This window comes from Pocillopora damicornis, chromosome 2 (assembly GCF_964200805.1).
Source record: "Pocillopora damicornis chromosome 2, jaPocDami1.2, whole genome shotgun sequence".
Lineage (NCBI taxonomy): Eukaryota > Metazoa > Cnidaria > Anthozoa > Scleractinia > Pocilloporidae > Pocillopora > Pocillopora damicornis.
This window is the reverse complement of record NC_142671.1, coordinates 24,449,702-24,469,956: the sequence shown is the minus strand read 5'-3', so window position 1 is coordinate 24,469,956 and position 20,255 is coordinate 24,449,702. Positions and strand designations below refer to the sequence as shown.

At 37.5% G+C, this 20,255-nt stretch overlaps 1 long non-coding RNA gene across 1 annotated transcript; it reads right to left on the bottom strand.

Moving 5' to 3' along the window:
- Positions 1-10,965: 10,965 nt before the first annotated feature.
- LOC149050459 (uncharacterized) lies at positions 10,966-18,342 on the bottom strand. Its single transcript, XR_016183898.1, has 3 exons — positions 18,264-18,342; positions 17,885-17,924; positions 10,966-17,439 (listed from the first exon to the last, which is right to left on the bottom strand). It is a non-coding gene; the product is annotated as an uncharacterized LOC149050459 (long non-coding RNA).
- Between the last annotated feature and the right edge of the window lie 1,913 nt (positions 18,343-20,255).

Sequence of the window (20,255 nt, the reverse complement as noted above, 5' to 3'; positions counted from 1 at the left end):
AAGGTTTATATAAAAGAATTCATGGCTTTAAGATAGGCGTGATAACAGTCAGTGCCTGACATTTTCACATGTGGGAGATGTAGCAGATAAACTTATTATTTTCTCTAGGCCCTCAATTCGTGCAATCAGTTTTGTTTTCTTTTCTATTACAAATCTATTCGCCATTTACGAGATGTTTCTAATAGATTTTGCAATAAAAGGGTTCTGTGTTCTTATGTTAAGTGATCTGGTATACACTACTCAGTCACTTTAGGGTTTGTTTGCTTTTCATTCTCTCGAGCCTTTTTGTGACGGTGGCTTCCTGGCCGTTGACTGAAATATTGCAGGAGATTGTGGCTCATTTAGGTACACTTGGAATCATGAAAGACAAACAAGTCATGTCTGAAACCGTTAACGCGAATTGACGGAAACGCTGAATCGTCGCCCAAAGCGATTTGAATATTAGATGTTCATAATTGCGCGAAATGACTCTCTTGAAGTATCAAAACATGGATGGCGACCAGTACTTAGAGTTTGTTCTTTGTTCTGTAAAATTCGATTACCAAGTTTAAGGGACAAATTTGTCACATCCAAGTGGTAAAAAGCAACTTAAGATCAGAAAAACAGTGAACTCTGGACTTGCAGACCACAAGATTTTGAACGATGGAATATTTATGAGAGATTGTTTTAGATGTAAGTTGTTGAGTCACGAACGGAAAACACGCTCTTAGCTTTATGCTGTCAGCTGATAAATCTACCCGAGTGAAAATATCGTCCTTGATTTATTTAGTTGTGCTTAAAATGGGCAATAAAAGTTCGTATTCCTGGGCTAATTTGCTTTAAGGAGCACTTCAACGTGAAGTTGTTGAGCTCAGTGGACGAAAACGGAAAGAGATGTCAACTGTTGCCCAATATTAGGCACGCTACATTAGTTTTGAAAGGGAAATGACGCCGTCTAGTCCTCGATGTCCTAAGCTTGATTAACGATTATTTAGCTAATGGATGTGTATTTGAAAGAAAAGTGTGTTTCGTGTCCTGGGGCTGTGGCACAGATAGCGTTTTTGTCCAGCATACATTAATAACTTTGATTTGCGGCACGAAAGCCATGAAAAGTCACGCGAGGTGCGACTGTGATTTTCGCTGGTTGAAATAAAAGTTTGGGGTTTCGGGAAGATTAATAAACGTGTTCTGAGGCCGGATATGAGACAAAGCATTCAAAGAAGGAAGGAAGAATTTGACCGTTTCTTGTCATTGACCTCTCTGAGCGTGGACACCGGCACGTGCTTCGGAATTAGTCATTCTTGTATAATAACCTTCATTTCTGACTTTCCACGTTTTAAGACTTAGCTGACTTTGTATTGATTAGGGGCCTTACTTGCATGGAGTTTCTCGTTTATATTTTTCTCAATGGTCATAAGAAATGAATACTCATAGAATGAAATAGAGCAGTCATCTAGCGTGTATACAGGGTAAATGATGATAGCCATCTTGACGACAAGTAGGTGGAAAAGGCGGAGTTATTTACTTCTGAGACAAAGATAAGTTTCATTGATAACAGGATTCAGGTCAGATAATCAGAAGTGGGCTTAAAGAAGTGTGGAACGGAATAAGGCAAACGATGGCCGTGGAGAATCGTTTATTGCTTTTGAGAACATGTATTAAATTAATAGCGTGAGTGATGTTCGTTGTTCTCTAAGATATGGGATTTCAACTTCCTCTGAGAAAAGTTGTTGATGTAAACGCCAAGGTTATTTCCGTGACCTTTTGTCTTGGAGCTTTGTCGTTGAAAATATTCAAAATTATTTGAACCAAAGCAGAAAATTAAAATAACTGTAAGATCCTAATCGTTCTAGTGAGCTTCGATCGATTTTGACTTCATACGAAGAAGGTTTTCATTTTAACAAATTTGCAATGATTGTGACACTTCTGTAATTTTGTCTGCTCCTCGTCACTTTTGTTTATCCTTACCAAATGAGTCCGGATGAATAGACAATACTAAAGTAAAGCCTTATCTAACCCCTGCCAAACTACTTAAAGACCCTTTAAGGGGGTTTGGGGAGACAGCACTTCCTGTGATGACAAACAAAGAACAGGCGAGGATCTAGTGTTCGAGTAAGAGAACACCCTGTCGAGCAAGTCGCGGGAAAACAATGTGTTTTGAGAGCTGACCGATCTAATTTTGATTGGGATTTAATTAGAATACTTTGTTTTTAATTACAGTACCGTTCCTAAGGCGGGAACCTATTGATGCTATAGATTCTAGATTGCATTTTCTTGCGGACGTATTCTTAATCTGGGTGGGAAAATAGACAACCACCCTTTAATGTGGGAATTTTTTGTTTTGATTTTCCTTGATTTAGTGTACAACAAAGAAAAATGAAGACGAAACAAAACCAAAACAGCCAGGATTTAAAAAAATTTCGCCATTTTCGGAGTCTGCCATGATACCCCTTTGGATTTTTTTTTGGTTTAATTTGGCCGTGGACTGGTAGCCGTCGTTGTTTTTTTAGTAAGCGCCTTAAGTATTGCCTCCTACCAAATCTGCTACGGTTAAAATAGTTTCTTTCTTCCGTCTTATTTCTAGGAATTTCCTTTACTTTTGAGCCAGGTCAAAATACATGTAACAATAAAGTGCTCAAATTTGGCAGCTGAGTTGTACTTTGTACATTGCTAAGAGCTTGATTGTTGTGAAGAGTTTTTGACGATAGCATGGTATCATGCCAAGTAGCTTTGATGAGGATTATCTCTTTGTGACAGACAAAAATAACAGATTCGAACACGACGGTGTCAATCTTCACCACAAGAAGAATTAAGCCCTCTTTGGTTCATGGCAGGTTGAATTCGCAGCTGTTATTATTCACGCATAACCGTGAATGTTTAATTTTCCATTTCAATCATGAAAACTAAATAAACATGTCAGGTTTTCTCACTCAAACGTATCAGCCGTTTTGAAAATTTGATCCTTTCGACCTTTAAAATGGTGCAGCCTTGGGTCTATGCAGTCAATTTCATTACTGAATTACAGAATATTCTGCTGCTGGAAAAGTTATATTCTCGATTAAAGATCTGAATATCAAATGGAGAAGAAGAAGTTGAGGCGGTTTGTTCAGTGAATTTGCGAATGGTTGGTTCAAATGATAAATTTGCGTAACATCATTTTATTGGAGCTTCTTAAGCCGTAGAGAAATCAGTATTCTTCCCCCTGGCACACGTCTTATTGCGATCGCCAGCGCTATTCTCATCACCGATAGAACGATTTCTTGGCTAGTGGTAATAAAAGTGGTACATATTCCACGTTACGTCATCCCTAACGTCTGAAGTTAAAAGTGACGGCGATTTGACTCTTTCTATATCGGTCAAGTTATTGCGTCCGCGGTAAAGCAGGGCGGTTCTTTCCATGATCTGAGAGGCATAATTTAATAAGCGTGGCACAAGGACCCAAGGACCTTCTTAGTATTTAAAGTTGGTTGTGAAAGTGGCCGGTTTGATGCTTGACGTTTGTTTATTTATAATAGCCTTCACTTTAAAGCTCTTGTTGTGCACAAGACGAGTGTGGGAAAACAACTTTTGAAAACTCACATGAATAAAGCGAAGGTTATTCTTTGATATTGTGCCCTTATTATCAGGAAAAGAGAAGTGCTGTAATTTCCTCTTAATACCCAGCAAAAACATAATGTATGACCAGTATTCTCCTTGAAAGCTGGGGCCTTACGAAGTAGTTTACCCAGGCTTTAATGAATATCTCCTCAAAGTCTCAATTGAAAGTTCGTAGCTTGAATTTATGTATGTATTGATTTATGCTGAGAACATTTTATTAGCCCGTCACTTTGATGGGCCCGTGTGTTTTCTAATTTGTCTTTTCGTCGATTTATGATGCCCACTAGATAAAACGTGAATTAGTCGTTAACTTAGCTTTTTCTGCGTCAAAATGTAAATGGAGACACTAGAATATCTACTGTAAACAAATAAAAGTTTAAATACCAAATTTTATTTCGCTGTCACTCTTTCAAAAGTTTTTAAAGCACGATTTACCTTATTTGTTGGCCCAGAGACCATTTGGAGTGATAAGGAATGGGTATTTCGCGAAATTTAGCATGTCGCGTCCGCATTGTACTACCAGAGTCTCTCTCTTGCTGAGCTCAAGATGGTTAATTATTCCCTATGAAGTCATTAAGTGCTTCCACTAACACTTCTCCCTTTCTTCCTAATCTCTCTTGACAGAAAATCCTTTTTTTCTCACTCAGTTGTGTTGTTTACCTCGAAATCGCGTGACAACCAAGAGGATAGCGTGCGCTGAATTCTTTGCAAAGCCGATATAAACAGTCTCCTGTGTATCACTTAACTGAATACGAATCGTTAATTTGTTTACTAGTTGGCGAGCATTGGTTTCCGTGACTTGCCTATATTTTCAGTCGCGCGGCCAAGTACGAGAGGAATGGAGTACTACCGTAAGGAAATTGGTGCGTGTGTAATCTTAGGCCCATGTTATTTCCAGTATGTGCCACGTTGAATTAAACTATTGAAAACTTCTCCTGGGACAACCTTATTTTCTATAGTTTGTTGGGAGAATGTAATCAAGAGAACGTGATTTTGGATGTTAACTGTTATTTTTCTCACCATAGTTGGCATTTGTTTCGAATTGTCGATTGGTAATCTGGCATCATAGAGACGAATCTTGAAATTCCTGAGCTGTTTCATTGATTTGCAGTAAGACCTGGACTCATTTAGTTTATATTTATTGAAGAGGCGAAGCCTCTTCTGGTGTGAAATCAAATAAGTGGCAATATATTATCTGGGGTACCTGAGGGAATGTACGCGTCCGTGGTAACCTCAAAAAAGAACTAAAATGGATGGACTATCTTTAATTTTACAGATTGATCATCAGGTGGGAGATAGTACCTCCAAATTAAAAGATCCAATTTTTTCTTCAAAATGCTTGCTTTTGGTAGTCTCACAGCTCAACTTAATTTTCAAACAATAAAGTTTTTTTATGGTTTTCAGTTTATATGAAAGATGTGGTAGATAATTTAACCATGTGCAGTTTGCGTTTACGACAAATCTCTAATTTGACGCTCAGAATAACTGCCGCGCAGTTAAAAAAAACTGAGTATTTGATTTGCCTAGTTCAGTGAAAGTAACTTTTCGGAGCATCTCTTCTGGCTTTGGCAAACATCAATCCAGTCTTGATGCAATTCATCTGAACCGTTTTATGGGTTTGACAGCTATTACTAAAGACAAATTTTCTCGTATTTGAATTTAAAAGTGTAGCCTCCTTATCTGGATTAAAGGGGCGACTGAATTCGAATGAGGAAGTTTCATACATCATCTTCTTACTTTTGAAATTCTTGTTATTAAAGCTAATGAACCCTGCCCAGACGCTTCCTTTAAGTCACTGTTATACATTTATTCTCTGTACCTCTGCAAGCTTTCTTGCCATGACAACTGTCAAATGTTATGCGGCCTTTAGAAATTATCCAACAAACATGCGGTCTTATAATAGAATTTTTATTCATATATTTTCCGTGTGTTTCAGTGACTGATAGAAAGTCAAGCTACATAAAACGAACTCAGTATCTAACGAGAGAAATTCATTTAAAGGTAAAATGATTGAATAAATACAAAAAAAGAAAAAAAATCATTCGGCTAGATAAATCTTTCCCACCAACAAAAATATTTATGCCTTGGTGATCCTCGAATCCTTTGGAATTCGTGGATGTAAAACTTTTCTGCAGAAAAGCTGAGTGCAGAACAATGAAGTTTCTTAGGTTATTTGCTTTGATTCCCTGATAAGGTGACAACTTAGTAAGAGGACCCTTGATAAAACAAAGCTACAATAAGAGGAGATTCCACACCGTAAATGAACTAAATCGGAGCCAGGTGGCATCGCTTGCAGTACCTTTTTCAACATTACTTGTGTGATCAATACAAACTGGTCACCACATATTGTTGTTTCCGGAGGGCTAGAATGCGTGGAATCCCTCAGTCGAACTCCTGGTTACGACAATCACTCGCAATTGTGCTTCCTCTCTCTTATTTTAGTCGGATCCTATGATCCTAGGTTAGCTGGGAAGCATGGAGGGTAGATATTGAACAATTGGCATTATACATTCATGTGAAATTGGAGCGAAATGTATCTCGACTTTCCCTGTAATTCTTCAGTACTTCACATCTATTGACAAGTAATATTATCACAGACACTAAACACGAACATTTTCAGAAAGCTTCACTTTCCGGTTATTTGGGAACGTGGTAATAAATCCACCAAGATTAAGATGACATTGCAAAATTCCCTAGACAATGGCGTCGAACGTCAATGAAATGGAATGTTCTGAAACTTAATTTTAGTGGAAATTTAGTCTTATTCTACAGTGCACTTGAAAGGCATTTTGTACATATCTATTTATATTTATTTATACATTTCATTAAAGATATCCAAGCAAGCTTTTACCAAATAATGCATGTGCGCGAGATATACATCCTTGCTTTTTTGTAATTAAAGAACAAACCTACAGTAGTAGATGATAATTCATCAAAGGTTTGTGGGCCCACAAATCTTCAAGTTGTGCCATGAACTCTTTTTCTGATGTACAAGAATGAAGAGGTAGTTCTAAGCAGATAGCCTCCAGCTGAGCATTTGACAGCTATCAACGCAATTCATGGCATAATTCCATACATCAACTTTATACCCGTGCAGCAACTGAGATTTCGATGCTAGTCACGGAACGTACCTCGCGATGCTTGCGTAAAAGTGTTTAAAGACGAGCTGAACTGCCTTCCCATTTGGGGGATTCTACTAATATCTTAACCTTATCATAACACAGTCGACACGAGTTGTAATTGTTTTTATGCTTATATAATCTTGCGGTTCTTTTAATCTCTCTTGAATCTTATGTTTATTGACACCGAGACATGCCATATATTTCCTTTTGAATATAGATGATATCACAAAAGCGTTACTTTAGTTCGTTTTTAATTGCATTTTGACATCCTAACCTTCGGTGTTAAACAACGCTTACATCTGTCAATGTAGTTGAACATTCAGCTTTCGTCAACTTTTCCAATGAATTTTGTCGAAAAGCTATGTTACTACACGACATTATTGTCGCAGCAAGTGCTACCTATAGTTCAAGTCTGTATTAATACACCTATTCGTCGATTGTTTTTCCATTCACGGGAATAGTTTTTTGACACCACTTTCTAGAAACCAAAAATGAAGCTACTTTGTGTTTCATGACCTGATTAAAGAAAGAACAAAGTTTCTTTTTTCATCGATGTAATCCTTTTTCGCTGTGAGTATTCTTCCGGTATCGATCCAGAATGATCATTACGGAGGCTTATGGTTTTGAATTCAGTGTCTGCCTTTTAAAGAAATGACTTCAACTCTGTTTGTTTCTTTAAGGCGAATTCTCTGGATTTTTATTTAATCTACCAGTGGGCGCTGATGATACGTCTCAGTACATCAAATAATCACATCCCACTCACGACATCCTTTTCACGTCTTAAAACATTTTCCAATCAAAGATGCACATGACATATATATGCATATATAAATGTCAATAATGCAATCTAAGCAGCTCTTGTATTAGATTTAAAACAAAAAGCAAATTTATGGTGTGGGAACGAAGTCAATGGAAAGATTGTAGCTCGTGGGTACATTTGCGTCACACTGATTTTCTCCGTCTTTGATCCATTTCACCTCGTTTCAGCTCACGTTTACACATAAATGTTGACGCCTTGTTTTCTGAAAATTTACGCAGCTGACCATGAAACAATAATACACTATACAATTAAAGAAAAAAAAAAGAAAAAAAAAAAAGCACAGGAAAACACACGGAAGAGAAAGAATCATATGAATTCATTCATATGGAATTGTTGAAGTAACAACTGACTCACGTCGTGTTCCGGAAGTAATTCTAGAGACTCGGCCATACAAGTCACTTATTCCTGTTGATATTGAATAAAATATTGGCATCTTTAAGATCCCAGTGAATTGTGATGACAGTGTACAGAGGATGAGAGTGAGAATGTTACACCCGAAAAGTTTTGGTTAAGCTCACGCAATTCGTTACGAGTTCGAATTACTTGCAGAGCTGCAAAGCCTTGCACAAAATCCCCTTGTAATCACTAGGTTTTAAACGCACAAGTTAAATTTTATCTGCATTTTTCCTTTCATTTTCATGACATGAGTATCATTAATATAGAGGAACAGTTGAGAATTTCGGCATAATTCTGATAAACTACACTAAAGACCCTCATTAGTACCAATCATTACGGCAAACATGCAATAGCTTTGTTTACAGGAATGCCCACTTCTTTAAATTAAGGCAAGAATCCGATTAAGTTAAGTACCTACCCGCAATTAATTTCAATTTGTAATCAGTCATTTGTCATTGAACTGAAAAGACTTTGAAAGCTGTACACCAGACATTCAGTCCTGATTGTAACAAGTAACTTGTAAAAGACACAATAAGGATACCGTTCTTTTTGTTGACTTATCTGAATTAGCTATCATAGTAGTGAGAATTAAATTAGAAGAAAACTTAGCATTGTAGACAATTAATTGCTACGAGCTGTACTTTGTTATTGCTAGCTTTGTAACTACCAGCTGTACTTTGTAAAGTTTCGTCTCAGGCCAAAACATGTTTTCGTGACTTCTGCTCTCGCGTGAGTTAGTCAGGAGCCTATGACGTCAAGTTCGTCGCCACACCGGACCTTAGTGGTGCAATATTGGTCCTCTTTGTAGCAATTTGCTTCTGACGTCTGCAGCAGCCCGTGACAGTTTCCCTTTTAGTAATGAAACCTATTTACAGCATGATAAGAATCACGAAACTCCTTTTTTCATTTCTTTGTCCTTGTCTGATAGTTTGACGTACTTGACATCATTCTGGTGTAATTGGGCTTTCTAACTTAGTTGCGCGTAATTTTTAAGTTAGAGAAAGGACGCTGGCTAACATTTCGAATGTCACCAAGTATATGCTCCAAACGCTTCATTTGCGTTGCCGTGAATTGCTGCACGTTTCAAGCGAAATTCTTTTCATTCCTTTGCGCAAGATATTTTGTTTGGAATCAATTGCTATTTGATTTTTACTTTTACGGATTATTTAGATCCCACAGAAAATCGGTGGACCAGAAACCAAAACCAAATAATATTTAGAACTACACTTTGAAGAGCTTTTCCTGATCATTTTAACGATGAGGTATTTCATTAGTGGTTTTCAAGAACGGATGTAATATCTGTAATAGCTGGGGGTAATGCCCCCATACCGTAATAATGTCCTCTCACAGTAGCATTTCCACGGTGCCAGTCATATTTTTACCTTCGGACTCTCCATCTGATGAATTTGTTCGCAACAATACCCAATGAAAAACTAAAGAAGTAGTTTTAACCATAAAGAAAATGTAAAGGAAATAAATTCTTTGGTCTCTCTCTATAGTCTTAGTTGCAGTGTTTTGTTTATCTTATGACGACCACTGGACTAAAGTGAGGTTTTTATTTTTAGGGGTTTTATTGGGGCAAATGGAGTAGTAGCAAGTTTTGAAGAGGATTCCAAATTCTACTTAAATTTTAAAACAGGAGAACATGGACTGTTTTCGGATAGAAAATGGAACTGAATTCAAAGGGCTAGACGACATCATAGTCAAGGTTTCTTAATGTGAAATAGTGTTTTGGTGTCTGCTTTTTTTCTCAGCAAGTAATTATAAATGGTTTACCTCGTTGCTCAGGAAGTCTTACATCATCAGTGAAATACTTTCGAAAGCACCTTATTAGTTTAGGAGGGGTTTGCATAACGCCAAGATGTGATTGTTAAGGGATTAGTTTGTATTAGCTGTAATGCAATCTAGGGATGTTTATGTTTTAAAGGAGTTATGGCCTCTGACTCTCCTGAAGGACAGTTCTGGTCAGTTCCAAAATGCGTATTTGTTTGATAAAAGGAGTCGTTCCGAACGAAAATCACCTAACTTTCGGCGACTGCAAGGGTATAAAAAATATATACTCATCTGACGCCAACAACTGGCATTAGAACTAAAATATTTAAATGAAGAATCCTCTGAATATTTTCTTAGCTCTCATCGAAATGAAGTGATTAGTGCGCCCCTAATGAATTCCCCTCCTCCCTCCAAACTCATCGTGAAACATCTGAGTACACGCACTAAAAAAGAGATAACGTGTAAAGTGCTCGACTGAAGTCGTTTGTTGGAAAACAAGAGAAAAATTACACATCAGTTTTATTTGGATATTAATCGTTTAATGTCTGCAGTCGATTCATGAAAAGGGCATTTTTTTCTCACCGTGATATTACTGAATCAAGTTCAGAGAAGACTAGCAACTATCATCCGCCAAATTTCACTGTAATTATCATGGATTTTTGCCGTAGGTGTAAGGGTAGTTAATAAGTAACTTAGTGAGGCTTCATGCGAAATGATTTAAGCAAAAGTAGAGTGGTGTAGGCGATTGCTATTATTTAACGGTGTGACGGTGTGAACGTAGTTTTGAGTGCCCGATTAACACTGGAGAGTTAACATTTTCAGTTTTGAGTGTAGCCGATATAGTGTTAGAAGTTAAATGTGACGCAGTGTTTAAAGACAACTTCGAGATAGTGCTAAACTATTATTAGAGCGAACAATGTTTTCTGTACCATGGCTTGATATAGATTGTAAGGTATACAAATTTTTATCTTGAACTGTAAGTTCCGTAACTAGCATCATTTGCTTCAGTATTTAAGGAGCTCTTGACCTCACTTTTAATCGATTCATAATCTTCCGTCCAACGCCAAGTGAGTAATATCAGCACGCTTCATAAATAAAGCACGAGGGTTTTGTAGAAAACCTCTATTTCGTCTTAAAAGTGAAGGAAAAGTGATCCTTTAGCGTCATAGGCCCGTTGTTGTCTGAAACTGACGCTGTGCAATTTTCATGAAGGGAACACCTCTGTGTTTAATATCATAATTTGGTCATTATATTTTGAACTTATGATCAAACGCGAATTGCGTGCAATAGAAAGCGGAGTTACAACAATCAAAACAAACGACTGCACGCAATCAGAGGAACGGAAAGAAGTAGGCTTGTTCAATATAGCTTTCGTGCCATGACTTTGTACAATTTACATTCCATCCGCTTGTTCTAAAAAGAGCCTATGGCCATGAATAACTTGTTTATTGCTAGAATTAGATCGAGAACACGAAATCTGAATAACTAAATATGTTTTAACTCTTCATTTATGGAAAAACCCTGTTTTTTGATGACGGAGTCTAATTTCGTGTTTACGTAAAATAAGAGAGATATTAAACGCGTTCTGTCAGTCTAGGAGGCGTCAGGCTCAAAGTATAATGATAAATCTTCTTCAAAACAACTTGAAGTGACGTAAACTCTCAGTAAACTGCCTTATATTTCAAGAATTCGTGTCCACTGTTTACTTCTTAAAGACTGGATGATAGTTTAAGCCTGTCTGCATTCTCCACTCAATACTGGTTTATCTCAAAATACACGAGAAGCACGATATAATTACTAAAAAAGATTGTTTTTCAACCTTCCTATATTACTTGTCGTCCAAGTATAATACTTTGTCATACGCTTTTTTTATTTGTCGTCCGTACGATATGCTAGACTCAATGACTGAAGAAAACACTATGAACTGTTGAGGACCGACAAAAAACTAATCAAATTTGGCCGTTTTATTTTGCCACAAATGGTCTCATTTGAGTGCCTACTTATGCCTCTCAACATTGTCTCAATGAATTCAGGCACTACAAATTAAAAATAAACGTAGCCAAGAGTGAAGTGTCCTGTATTGGCAGATGTTTTCCTATTGCACGCGCGAACCAATACTTTAAAATTGGTCAGGGTTAAAGCAGTAGTGTTTCGCCCTGGCGTATTTTGCTGCCGGCAATAATTGACACGCGAATCCAAACAACATTACTTCGAAACTCCTTAGCAATGAAATTAAACTTGATTTAATCAAGTCGACGGGCCTGGTCACTAAGTTCTAACTTTATTATTAATGCAATTCCTGTTTTTTTCTTTTTATTTCATCGATTTGATGATAGCATTTGAATAAATTACCTGCGTGTCCGACTTAAGACACGATTGGTTTGGATCATAATTTCCGCGCTGTTTTATTTAACGCGGTTCTTATCGTCAGTATAGTACTGGAAGTAATCAAAAGCATATATTTTGAGATCGTTTAGCTGAGAAAATGGGGAAAATGCTTCACAATTACACTGAACTAAGGCCCCAACCCCTGTTATTCTTGACCACCAAAACGTAGCAAAATATTTTAGCCTGCACCAGCAATATCAGTTTTTTTTCACTAGGCTATCCACACCAAAGCGCTTGCAATTTAAAATTCATATAATTTTTACACGTTTCCGCCTGCCTTCATTTCAAATGCCCACAGAGATGGTAACGACATTATAATTATGAGGCTTTCTTCGCCTGTTTACACCAGAAAAGGAATGTTGTAAAAAAGATCTGTTTCCAAAAATCATTTCAAAAACTTCTTTTTTATTATATCTTTGAGTGTTTTAGTTTAGGTGTTGGACGGAAACGCATATAAAGCAAGCGAAAATATGTCGTGTAGATCGAGCCTGAAGGTGGTTTTGATACCGAATTAGCTGACATCATTCCTCAAATAAGGAATCCTGACTTCTTGATTGAAATGATTTTTTTAAAATTATATATCTCTCAATGGAGGGTTTTGGAGTTTTCGGTTTTGTTTTTCAATTAATATGCCAGTTACATTTACAGCTTTAACTTTAGAAACCTTTTTCTGAAATGGTGCGTTATTTCTTTTGAACTAATTGTAAAACATTGCTTGATACTCGAGAAAGCGCCTCCCCGCATCCTTCTCCCCTCCATCCCGAGCAGAGAAAATGAACAAGTTATCCCCTCACCGTTCCAGTGTCTTCATGAGAGTTACAGATGTGAACAGATCTAGATAATTGATCTTTAATTTCAAAAACGTTTAGGGTAATCTGCGTTCAGACACATCACTGACCAATAGAGTAACATTTTACTGGAAGTCTGACCAATAAAATGGTACTAAATTTAGCATGGGCTCTGGCCATTCTGGGCGTGGCAACAATTAAATTAAGTGATTGTTAGGACTCTTGCCTTGACGCCCCATTGATTAGCATTGCATGATACAGTCTCAACCACTTGTCCCTAGAACCTCAACTTGGGTCGATTCACAATTCTTTGAACAACAATGCGGATGGTGACGATTATTAATGACAATGGACAAGTATATGAAATCAGAGGAACGTCAAGGAAAAAAGATCTTCCATAAACTATGGGACCCTTTGAGATTCGGGGAACAAGGCAAAAAAATCTCGATTATTTAGGTAAGTCAGACTGATTCTTTGTTTAAAAGTTTTTCGACTTCCCTTAACGCTTTTAAACTGTTTGTGATCATGCGCAAAGCCGCTCATGGTTCAATTGTTAAGAGTCAGTATGTGATTACATTTTGAAAATCAGTTTTAATACGGCGAGGGAGCGAGTGTGTGGAAATGAATAACTTTTCTAAACGTGCTTTGCAGTTCAAAGTAGCACGGGACCCAGTTATCTATGTCTCAAAACTCTATTTTTTGTGTTGCGACCCTAAATTCCTTCATGAATTAGGTTTCAATTGACTTCACCACACTTGTTCCATAGTCCGTAGTTTACGTTCGGTGTGTTATGGATGAACTACCAACTAGTTTACTCCATTCCTTATGTTTCTCTATCAGTTAATAGGCGTCGTTCAGCCTCAAACCAGTCCACTCTTTTATGTTATCCTTCTATCGCCTCGTTTGTCTGCAGCCTTTCCTTCTCCCAGCTCTTGTAGTTTATTGCAGGAATGTCTTGGAAGGCCTTAATAATCTCGACATGTGCCCATACCATCTCAGTGTTACCTCTTTGGAGGTTTTCCTGGTAACTGAAGGGTCTTCGGCTGTTGGCTTGTCTTTTTCATTTTTTTTCTTTATTTCTAAATTTCTCTCTCTGTAGTAGATGTCCAGTCACTTTTGGAAACATTTCATCATTGCTTTGTCATCTGTCAGTATCTACTACTTCCATTTACACAAAAATATTGAGGTTACCCGGTGCAAGTCTAATTTTTGTGATGAAGGCAAGGTTCCTGTCATTTCAGCTCTAAGAGAGCAGTTTTGAACTGCACAGCCTAAGAGAGCTCTTTGGCTTTTATCCATAATCAAAATTTATGTTGCCAAAGATTTGAAGTTGCTTGCAGATTCCAGTCTCTTAGTGCTAATGTGTAGTTGTTGGTGTTGTTGTTTCCATCAATGTGCGTAGTGTATGCTTTAGAGGTCAAGGATTTTCATGAAGCCGAAGAACTCAACTTCCTACCTTTCATATTATTTTTGATCGGGTGGCTGACGAGGCTCGACATGATTCTAGCCAACGTTTCGAGCGTAAATCTTTGTTATTTGCTCTGTCGAAAGGCTAACGCTCGAAACGTCAGCTTCAAAACTCTTTACGGTAGCCAATTTACATTATCAACTCAGTTGATAAAACAAATTGTCTTCAAATTTTCCCACCGACGCAGCATCACAGTTTCTTAAGAAACTTACCGCACAAATTCTGGCAAAGTTTCGTTGCCTGTCTATATATTGAGCCCATCGTGTGGAATACTCATCAATCTGCCAGATGTTGTTGCTCCTAGGCCTGGTAATGTTCATTTCGCGAGATTGAAGTAAGAGGAAAAAACGTTAATGGACAGACAAATTACCTTTAAGAAATTATGGCCGATTGATTACGAGAACGCAAGAAACACAATACTACAAGAGACAGAATTTTGAAGGGCGGATGATTTGACCAACAGACCAGAAAACTCGACATACAATCGAATCTGTATTAAGCGGCACCATATTAAGCACTCACCTGTATTAAGCGGTCGGTTTTCAAACTGCCGAAAATGTTACTCCTTGATTGGTGCAATTTTCATCTCTTTTAACCGGTCACTTCTATTTAGCGGTCGTGGTCACCCTCCTTAGTCCCATCGACCTGTTCGTATTGTCCACCACCTCTAATGAACGGTCACTTGATGCAGAACCACTCAAATAAGACCAAGACTTATCCATAGTTTTCTCCCAAAATCAATGTTAATAGTATTTTTGACTGAGTTTTTGTACATTAAGTGGTCATTTATTGCATAAAATGACGTTTTTTATCGTTTCTTCATAATACCACTATTCTGTGAAACCTGTATTAAGTGGTCAACCTGTATTAAGCGGTCCCCTAGGGTTACCGCTTGATTTAGGTTTGACTGCTATTTGGTTTTATTGACTGTGTTGATAAAGTAAACTGGCCACCCGTAAAAAGTGTTTAGACCTGCCGTTTCGAACTTTGACCCTTCGTCAGAGCCTTTCGTAGGAAATACTGCGAGCATACCCAAACAGTTCCCATGGGTAAAATTGATTGAGAAACTTACCGAGCTAAAGAGAAGTTACAAGATAAAGGAGTTCGATCTATCATTGAAACTATCTGTGTTCTACGTAATAGGCCACTCCCTTATTGCGATCTACACCCAACTGATCAACAAGAGAGAATATCCTTTGAGAGCTATAATGGATCACGCAGGATAGATTACCTGCAGCTCACCAGAAGAGCGCCAAAGATCTCTCCAAAGAATCATTCTCATTCACCCTGGACAAAGAAGACATCTTCAACGCCTCGATGTGGACTCGATATTCTACATTACCATACACGAAACACTTGTCATCACCAGAGACCGCTGAGAGGGTATGGAACGAAAGAAGAGAACGAACCGAGAGGCGACTGACCTTATGTGCCTCACAAAATTTATTGGCAAACCCTCATACTTCACGTAGGAATTCGCCACTTTTCAGTGCCGCGCCACTTTGCAATCCAATATCCCCAACCCTGGCAGGCATTTTTTAATGGATTGGTGAAGAACGATCAGTCGCTTGGACAGTGAAGCTAAGCCTTGGAGCATGCAAGTGGATGATTACGTAGAAGTCGTTAATAGTGGACTAGTGGAGGCTCTGATAGGTTAATTTATCGGTATTAGCAGGATCAAATTCGCCCATTTCACAGAAGCATATGTCCAAATTCTGTTCCTGGACACATTACACACAATACAGGACCCGTCTTCGGAGTGACAACATAATTTCAGAGGAAAAAGAACGAAGGAATGAATACGAGCATGTAAGAACAGTATTCGACGCGTTTGGACATCCAGGGTGAGGGAAAAAATGTAGGCTAAAAAAGACGCCAAAGGAGAGAAAAAGCATGGGAAACACACGAGTAACGAAGAGGAATGGTGTTATTTCAATCGTCAAACCATTTACACAAAGGATACAGCGCATATTCGCCGACGGCGCACAGTAGTCTTAACTGTAAAACCATATACTTATCACCCCTATTTAAGTCCAAGTACACCCGATGGAAAAGAATAATCGGTTTATAAAGAGAGAGGCAGCACACAAAATCCTTCGCATACGAAGGGAAACAGTACAGAAAGTTTGAAGTAAGAATGAGAACATTTCGAAGTCAGGCAATAGATGGATCCTTGGCAGGCATTTCACGAGAACCAATAGCAAAGCCTCGGCTTACAATGAAATGAAATAAATTATACCTTGAATTCCGAATTAGGAAAAGTAATGAAATGTTCTCCAATGGTAAGGTGAGATTTGAAAACCTAGAGGTGAAGAAACCTGTCGATCTTTACCGGAACAGATCGATGCTCCAAATGTAAACCATTGAGAGAAGATTCAAATTTGCAATTGAATTAAGACATTGATTAGAAAACGTATTGGCTAATGAAACCAAGGGTCATCTAGTTTAGGATTTGTTGCTTTAAAAACAGCACAACATTAAATAAGATTCTTTCGATCAAAAAAAACATGATATTTTCCCCAAGTAAGATACACTTCTACTACGCACTGAGGAGACCGAATACCAAATTGAGAGTCACAAATGCATTTCGATCCAGCTTCTAGTGTTGTCGTCAAAGACAACAGCTAAATTCCCAGAAGCAACCTCTCGGCTTCTCTTTAAAATCACTCTACCAAAGCAAAATCTTTGTGGTAGAGGCTCCTGGTATGGGCAGATTAGCACTCCTTTAAATTTAGAACCAGATAAAAATGCATCGAAAAGGAAAGCAAGTCTCTCGACTTTCCGCCTTGGAAGTTAGTAAACTCTGTTTGAAGATATTTGAACTCGTTCGTTACGTCTTTGCTTCAATACTGAATCACTTGGGCCGTGGCTTTCGCTCATTTCCGGAGCTATAAAACTACATCTAATGAAGCATTATTAGTCTCTGTGGGAAGTATGTGATAAAAAAAAACGGACCACTTAAACAAACACAGCGGTATGCAAAACCTTTCCAAAATGAATCTTCTTGTATACAAGAGACCGTTTGTGATTTGCACACGCAAACACTTTACTTTTGTTGACGAAAAATGATGGTGGTGTTGCTGTTTGGTTAGTTCCCCTCCAAAGATTCTAGTGGGAGATTTAAAGTGGAAATGACATAGCTTGTGCATCAAGATAGTCGATAATTTTAAATGATAACAACTTTTGGGTGTTTCAAGGTGTTTCAATCAACCAGCTTTACGTTCCCAATAAACCGTTCATCAAAACCATGAGAAGCAAAAGTAGACGTCCTCGGTTTACCAAGCTGGTGGCAAGTTTGTTTTTACTATTATAAGATCTTAATGAAATTTGAATCAAATATTTTGAGTTGTTTGCCAAGTTGGCTCTAAATAGGCCAATTGAGACCCTGAGTTGTTCCCATATCTACAGGTTTGAATGCTTACAGCGATTTTACCTCCACCGAGTGGTGCGTGGCTCAAGCAGGTGTATGGATTATGGTTCAAATACCTCTTAAAGTACGCAGGCCAATTCGCAAGGATTCTTTCTTGTATTAGTTCAATTGTCTCTTATATACCTGATGGATCGTTAATCACCTTTGTTTTTTCCATTGAATCCTGAGAACAGAGTATATAACGTGAGTGTTACGCCAGAACAAACAAAGACTCAACAGTTAAACGCCCTTTGTTCTTATTTGTTTGGTTCTATGTATTTTTTGGTTCATGTTATTCCGCTCGTTGTTTTCACCACGTGTTGGGCAAGAAACTGGTCAAAATAAAACCTTTATGACAAAAAGCAAGTTTTCAAAACTCGTAATAAATAATCTAAACGTATCACAACCTGCCTGAATTCAAGCCATTATTTCAACTCCTCTTTCCTTTTTCACTAATTCCGTTTGTTTTTATCTTATTGTTCCCTTATCTGAATTTGTAACAATGAATAGAAATTCCACTCACCCCGAGAATTTTCTCTCTTGTAAACAATCAATTCTGACTTTTGTTTAAAGAGCTAGAAGGAAAGCGACGGTTACTAACAATAGACCCTTTTTTTTTTTTTTTTTTTTTTTGTATTCGATTGAATTATTATTCCTTGCAAAAGTCGGTGTTTATTTTATAATGCGTGTTAATTGAACCCTTGGGCGATAGGAACATTAGGTGACCAAAGCCTTATATTTATATTTAATAACTAAATGTGACAACACAGGTCAGTTTAGCATGGAGAGTAAAAATAAATATGAAGGAAAAAGCAACGTATTGGCAATTTCATCAATTGTGAATTCGTTTGCTTGAAGACAGAAAGACAAGTCAGGTTAAAGAGCGCTTTTGTGTTCACCACATATCGATAGAAAACAGAACAGCCTGATTATTACACGACAGATGGTCGGTAAATGGCATACATTGGTAAGACTTAAGGTCACATGGTAAGACCTTGGACTTGACGAGCAATTATTATGTAATTTTTGTAGATGTCTATTTCACATTCTTCCCTCGCTAACTTTTTAGAAAAAAAAAGAAGGAAAGCACGATCCATTTTCACGATTTCTCGATATAAACCGCTCACTGAGCAGAAGCAATTTAAAGGGCACTCGAACTTATTTGAGGAGAAATCACTCCCGACCTTTGTAGTGCTTAACAATAGAAATACTCCCGCCGTGCGATATTCAGTCAATTTTAATTTGCCATTTTATCGAATGTTTTTCATGGAACAATATTATCTAACCGCACCACATCTGTTTTCACAAATATGCATGTATTGTGGTTTATCTATTTGAAAAATTGATTTGGTTAGGAATTTTCTTTAATTGTATGTATAAATTGTGTGTAATGTGCTGGGTGATCAAACTATTTTCTTTTTGTAGCATTGTTTAATGTTGAAATTTAGAGTATCTAAGATTACTTGAAGAGCATCATTTTACCCTTTTGCTGGAAATAAAAGAAAAAATGTGTACCTTACGTGTGTAAATATGTGTTCCATGGTTATCTATTTTTTTTTTAACTTTTAGGAGGCAAGCTCCTTCCATTAATCATAGTTGTCTTTGAAATGTTGAAGTAATTCAATTATAGTTTGCTAAAGAAAGTGATGGTCATCGGTGACAGCAAATTTAAGTCATGAACTGTGATCAATATGTTCGAAGTGAATTTTATTCTTATTCGTGTTAAATACTACACCTTTGTAGATCTTTCGGGAATGTAGCTTGTTGAATGGTGTAACATTCTTCACCGTTGTTTTTCCTTTTATTATCCCTTTGACAGCCTAAATATGTTCATGGAGCTATGTTCATTATCTTTAATGCGATTTTAAATCAGGAAGAATCAGAATTTATCTCCTTGTTCCATCTTAGGAATTCTAAACGCAATTTAGTCAATCATCTTATTACTTAATGTTCATGCATGGCAATTAATGTGGATGACGAGAGGATTAAGCAGTGGAGAGCTGCTCTTAGATCAATCTTAATTTGCTTAAAACTGACTCTGTAGTGTCTCTGCCTGCAAACAGAATAATCTCATTATCTACCGATAAAGATTGGTGAATCGTGGTATCGTGGCAATGTTTTAGTTAAGTGGATTTGCTTACTTAATATAATTCTTCCGCTGTTTTGCTTGAGCACCATACAATACTCCATTCCACGCGTTCCGGGGTAAACTTTAAACTCTTTATTCCATACTGAAATCATTACTTTGATCCACAAGTTTTAAATTCGTTCAGGATTGGTTTTTGTCATTGTGTACGTTGTCTTCCCTTTTTCTAGCTTCCTTTTCTGTCGTTTGAAAACGTTTACACCAACATAAAATTTGCCGGGGATTGTAATAACAACTCAGCAAGCCAGGCGTTGTGTCTCTAAGATCCGCTTTTCAAATGTTCTCTGTCTCTCTGTGTAAAATTGAGCACGATTATCGTGCACGCTTAAAAGTGGTAGTACTCTAAATTTATTTTCCTTATTTCCTTCC